The sequence below is a fragment of the Mytilus trossulus genome, chromosome 8 (genome assembly GCF_036588685.1).
Source record: "Mytilus trossulus isolate FHL-02 chromosome 8, PNRI_Mtr1.1.1.hap1, whole genome shotgun sequence".
Taxonomy (NCBI): Eukaryota; Metazoa; Mollusca; class Bivalvia; order Mytilida; family Mytilidae; genus Mytilus; species Mytilus trossulus.
Window position 1 is genome coordinate 60983154 of NC_086380.1, and position 5972 is coordinate 60989125.

The 5972-nt window shown below is 31.9% G+C and overlaps 1 long non-coding RNA gene across 1 annotated transcript; it reads right to left on the bottom strand.

The window, feature by feature from the left end:
- Nucleotides 1–514: 514 nt before the first annotated feature.
- LOC134682017 (uncharacterized) lies at nucleotides 515–5421 on the bottom strand. The gene is made up of 3 exons (XR_010100758.1): nucleotides 5310–5421; nucleotides 1793–1880; nucleotides 515–1089 (listed from the first exon to the last, which is right to left on the bottom strand). It is a non-coding gene; the product is annotated as an uncharacterized LOC134682017 (long non-coding RNA).
- Between the last annotated feature and the right edge of the window lie 551 nt (nucleotides 5422–5972).

The following is a 5972-nucleotide window of genomic DNA, read 5'->3' on the forward strand; positions in this document are numbered from 1 at the left end:
TGCAGCTTCAAATTTTCCTTTGAGGAAATACTTTTTCCTGTGAGGAAATTTGTAGTTTCACATTTTCCTTGGAGGAAATACTTTTTCCTGTGAGGAAATTTTTGACGAACACTTTTCCTTGGAGGAAAATTCAAGACAACAAATTTCCTCTAAGGAAATCATTGTTCTTCAAATTTCCTCTAAGGAAATTTTTGAACATCAAATTTCCCTTAAGGAAATGTTTTCCCTTATTTTTACTTGTTAAACATTTCTTCACTTCACCATGTATACAGACAGTATGCATATAATTATTACAAGACTGTATAATTGATGCAAATAATATTTAAAACTTTAATAAATGTTTGACTCAACATTTTAATGACATTGAAAATAATACAGTCTGACTATTTAGATCTAGGTATTGTTTATACTTTTTATATAAATTTAACTTTGATTTATAATTTTTTTTGGAGCAAATGCTTCTGATTTCTTTGTAATTGTTTCAATGCGGAACATTAATAAGCAACCAATTTGAATGTCATTATATCATTTGTGGTGTTCTAAAGAATTTGTTTATATATTTGCAGATTAAATAATAAAATAAACACTTTTCTTGTTATCTTAAATTAGAACTTCTTCTGTTTCAGCTTGTGTACAGTTATTCAATCCACTACGTAAGAATTCAGTGAATACATTATTCCATTCACTAAACAATTCCCTTCAATTCTAAGAGAAATCATTTTTGCAAATTGTTCTTCAATGATCTTCTTCTGTATATTTGATATGAGGGAGCGATGTAAATGAGTGGATAAAACTGGTGTTCCTTTTTTCAACAACAAAATAGTATTTGTTCTGCATTCTCCTTTCTTTTGATTAAGATATGTTGTTGCTTTTATGCAATAGTGTTTTTGTGTATCTATGATAGAACTCCATTCTGTTTTATATGGTCATTATCATGTGATAATGTTGAAATTTCCTATTTCTTTTTTGCAGGAAAGCACACGTTCCATTTCAAATTAATCCAATTATGCACTATGTAAATAAATTTCAACTTTAAGTTTCCTCTTCAGTAATGACCTATTGATCATGAAAACCAAGATGTCTGATCACCTATAAATACACAAAATAAACAAATAAAATGTTATAAATGGATAAATGGAGAGAGAAGCAGCAATAAATGTTTTTCATGTGTATCTTTCCTTATTAAAATACATTTAATAAGTAAACTTGAACTCGAGAAAAATAAATAACTGCGATGTAGAATAGAAAGTATAAAATGCCAAATAAAGTATTCACGAAAAAATTAGTTGATTTACAGAAGTCAAGTCCATGTTTGCAGGAAATTTACATCATTGGTTGTCTGGTGGAGAGTTGTCTTGTTGGCAATCTTACCACATCTTATTTTTATATAACCTTGCCATATTCCTATTGTGCCTGTCCAAAGTTCAGAGCCTGTAGCTTTTGTCAGTTTAGTCTGACACTAAAATTTAGTGGTTGTTGTTGTTGTTTCATACCGGTCATATTTATTTTTTGTAATTTATTTTGTTATAAACTAGGCAATTAGCATGATTAGTTTTACAGTTTGATTGTTTCAATGTTTCATCTTTAGGTCTTTTATAGCTGCCTACTTTGACTATAGTATAGGGTATGGATTTTCTCATTATTGAAGGACGTAACAGGCCTACAATTGCTTTCTCAATGCCATCATAGTTTTCATATTCAATATACCAAATCTTTGAATTTTTATAGTAATCATGATACTAATAATCATCTTTCAAGTTCAATTACTTTTTAAAATTAAAAGGTGCCTTACCATTTAGGTTTAGTTGGCTTCTGCAAATTTTACATTGCCTATCATTTCTGCTGTATATTATTTCTCTGTATCTTCTATAGTTCTTGTCCTATACATAAAAGAGTAAAAGTTGAATGACATCTTGTATCAAATTTTTTTTCTGTTTAATGTACATTTATATGTATATTAATGTGTGTTTAATAAAAACCTAAACCATGAGTGCTTGATAAGCTTCTTGCCCTTATAGGTGGTCTTTAAGCTTTAAATGAATTTTATTGATCGACTAAAAAACTATAAGCACTGTGCAAATAAGACCCCCGCCCTCCAAAAAAAACAAAACATGCACAAACAGTGGTACTCATTGACTTAAAACATGTATATAATTTGGCTCAATTTATAGATATCTCAAGTGACTATAAGTTTAAGGCAGCAATTTTTTTAACAAATAGTCAAATACATTTTTAAAACCTTTCAAAGTTTTTGAAAATGGACAAATTTTAAATAACTTTGCAACAACTAAAGTTCCTTTACTCTGCATCTTATAAAAAAATATACATGATAAATAGGGAATGATACTCCAGCTTGCATATTATTCAAAGTTTTAAAGGAACATAACTGAAGAACGGTAAAAGTTTTACTACCAAAATTTGAAATTGATCTGATTAAAATTGTGATAAAAAGTATTGTTTTAAAGTTTAATAAAATTTGGTTGAGGGGAACTTAAGTTAGAAGGCCGAAACAATTTTTTCCATTTTTAAAGAACATAACTATAGAATTTAGTAAAAGAGACACTACCAAAATTCAAACTTAATCTGTATTTTGTGGTGATAAGCATTGTGTATTGATTTCATAACATTTGGTTGAGACAAACTAAAGTTTAGAGAACAGGAAACCAAAAATTCAGCATATTTTCCCCATTTCTAAAGGGGCATAACTCTGATACTCTAGTACAGTAACACTGACATCACCAAAACTCAAACTTGATCTGAGTATTGCGATAACAAGCTTTTGTAAAAGTTTAATTGAATTTGGTTGAGGCAAACTAAAGTACTGTAAGAGAACAAAAAACAACTTTGGGACAGACGGACAAACGATCAAGTGTTAAACATTATGCCCCCTCCACTTTGGGTCATAATAATAAAAAGGGTGTTTATGTCAAGATATAAAAACAATGCACCAAAGTTTCATAAAAATATCTATAATAACTATCCTAATCCCAAGTCATGATAGTACAATGACATAAATCAGATTTTTTTCTAAATTAAAAGGAAAATTATCATGTTTATGTTATATAAAAATAATTCACCAAGTTTCATGAAAATTGCTCAAAGCATTATTAATAGTATACGTACTGGAAAATCCCCCCTTTTATTAATAAAATCCCTAACTTTTAATTAAAAATTTAAAATCCCTAAAAATTAAAAAGGAGCTTAATTAACATGATTATATCAATAGATAATTCACCAAAGTATTATGAAAATTTTATAATTAATGTATTCTAATTCCAAGACTATCTAAGACATGGTTTGTTTGAATAAAACAAGTTGGAATAAAGTACCTGCTAGAATTCAGGAGAATTAGACCAAATCAGGCTATCTTCTAGATTATCAGACAATTGACTTTAGAAAAGGAATTTTCTTTTTTCTTATATAGCTATTTGTTATCTCTGTCCTTTATATATACTGAACTAAGCCATTTTTTCACATATTTTTTTTTGTCTTTTCTCTCTTGTGATTTGTTATTTAACATAACAAAAAAACAAAGGCAATGAAAGAGAAACTGACAATGCCAAGGCAAAACATAAGATGCAGAAAAGAAAAACAAAACAAAACACTAAGCAACACCAACATCACCAACAAACTAGGTGTTGAATTCATGTGCTCAGTCAGTCAATGAGAGTTCGCAGATCCTGACCTACTACATGTATATCTATGCTTAAAAACCTAAAAATCATATAGTTCTAAACATATTTTGTAAATTTATACTTGATTAACAAGTGAAACTGTGAGCTACTGCTCACTGATGATACCCCCGCCGCAAGTGGATAATATAAATAGTGTAAAAATATGCAAGTGTTTGGTAAACAGGAAGTTGTCGAGTGATGAATCTGAAAACGCATCACACGGTATAGCTGACTTATATAAATCCTGAAACCAAATTTCAGAAATCTTTGTATTGTAGTTCCTGAGAAAAGTGTGACGAAAATTTTCAACTTGGCTATCATGTGTAAAATCATACAAGTGTTTCTGTAAACAGGATGTTGTCAAGTGATCAATCTGAAAACGCATCACATGGTATAAATGACTTAGATAAACCCTGAAACCAAATTTCAGAAATCCTTGTATTGTAGTTCCTGAGAAAAATGCGACGAAAAATATTCATGAGACGGACTGACTGACGGACGGACCGACTGACAGAAAGAGGTAAAACAGTATACGCCCCTTTTTTGAAAGCGGGGGTATAAAAAGTTGTCATAAATAGCATAGACACCTTTGAATTTTGAGAACACATGTGTTAAATGTACGAGTATAATCATTGATAATCATGCACAAGATTGACTTTTAAAAGCCTATATATTGAAATTTTCTGAAAATATTGCATGCATTTATTAATATTACCAATTTCAAGAAATGCACAAAGATGCGAGATGATTTATATAATTGTAATTTCAGGAATTTACAGTAAAGGCTTTTATCCCCACTGCATTTTGCACTTTTTCTAATTCAGGAGCCAGAAGTTATGGCCTTTGTGACCTTTGTATGATTTTTATTTTAGTTTCTATTTTTTGTATTGAAGAGTTTAGGCAGCAACCATTTGATTTTCTGGGGGGGGCTATGGGTTTTTTTATCTGTGCAAACTTTTTATTTCGCCTTCGGCGAAGAACAATCTATTTTTTTACCGACAAACCGAAAACAATTTTTTTCTTTCAATTTTAGCATTACATATAGTGGCAGCTGAGGGTGAAACAAACAATTTTTTTTTCTCAGGGTCCAAAACAAATTATTTTTTTCACCAAAACCTGGAAACAAACTTTTTTTTCCAAAAAAAACCATAGCCCCCCCCCCAGAAAATCAAATGGTTGCTGCCTTAGTATGACGTCCATTATCACTCAACTAGTATACATTTTTGTTTAATGGCAACTTAAAGCATGCCTCACAGGCACGGATCCCGGGGGCTGAGGGTTGGACATGTTGGAACCCCCCCTTTCTTTACTGGACGATCAATGCATTTGAATGTGGACATGTAGTTTGACACACCCCCCCCCCCCCCCAAAAAAAAAATTTGTCCTGGGTTAGGAACCCCTTTATATGACCCAGGATCCACCCAAGTCTCAGGTTGTGGGATTTTCTCGTTGCAATAAAGACCCATTGGTGACCTATGGCTGTTATCTGCTCTTTGGTCATGTTGTTATCTCTTTGATACATTCCCCATTTCCATTTCAATTTTCTTTTCAGTTCTATTATAAATATTAGAAACGAGTTAGGCGCGTTTACAAAAATATAATTGTCTGTGCTGACAGGGGAGTATGTGTGCATACCAATATTTAAATTTTCTAGGCCTTCCTTTTTGAATATTTTGTGCATTTCTTCATGTTCTTGGTAAAATACTGTCAGACCTCGAGTGCTGTTGTTTTACAAAAAACGGTCAAGTAATGTAGGGGAAAGAAACGAACTTAAAAGACCAAAATAAGCCACAACTAATTGGGGTCTCATTGGGGGTTCTGTTCACGGATCCCGCTTAGTTACTATTTATTTTTTTAGATTCCCGCATGATGCCATCACGCTTACACTATGTAAGTGAACAATTCTGATATTTTTGTAATATCCCATGTCCCGCTTAACTTCATTTCGCGTTTTCACGACACAATAATTTGTTGAGGGAGGATATAGGACCTTTATCGGGACTCCGGGATCGGGTGTTTTTAAGCTCTGGATTTCGGGATTGACCCTTTCGGGATCCGATAATTCTTTTTTCGAATTTCGGGACTTCGGGATTTAGTGTTTTTAAGCCCGGGATTTTGGGATTTCGTGTTTTTAAGCTCTGGATTTCGGAATCAGTACTCCTCTTACCCTCCCTCATAATTTGACTTTCATGTGTCACATTTACAAAAAATATGCCTCGACAATCCCGAGTCCCGCTCAGACCCCCCTTATATGTACATAATGAATAGTTTACTATATGTAGTCAATAGTCGGGTTAA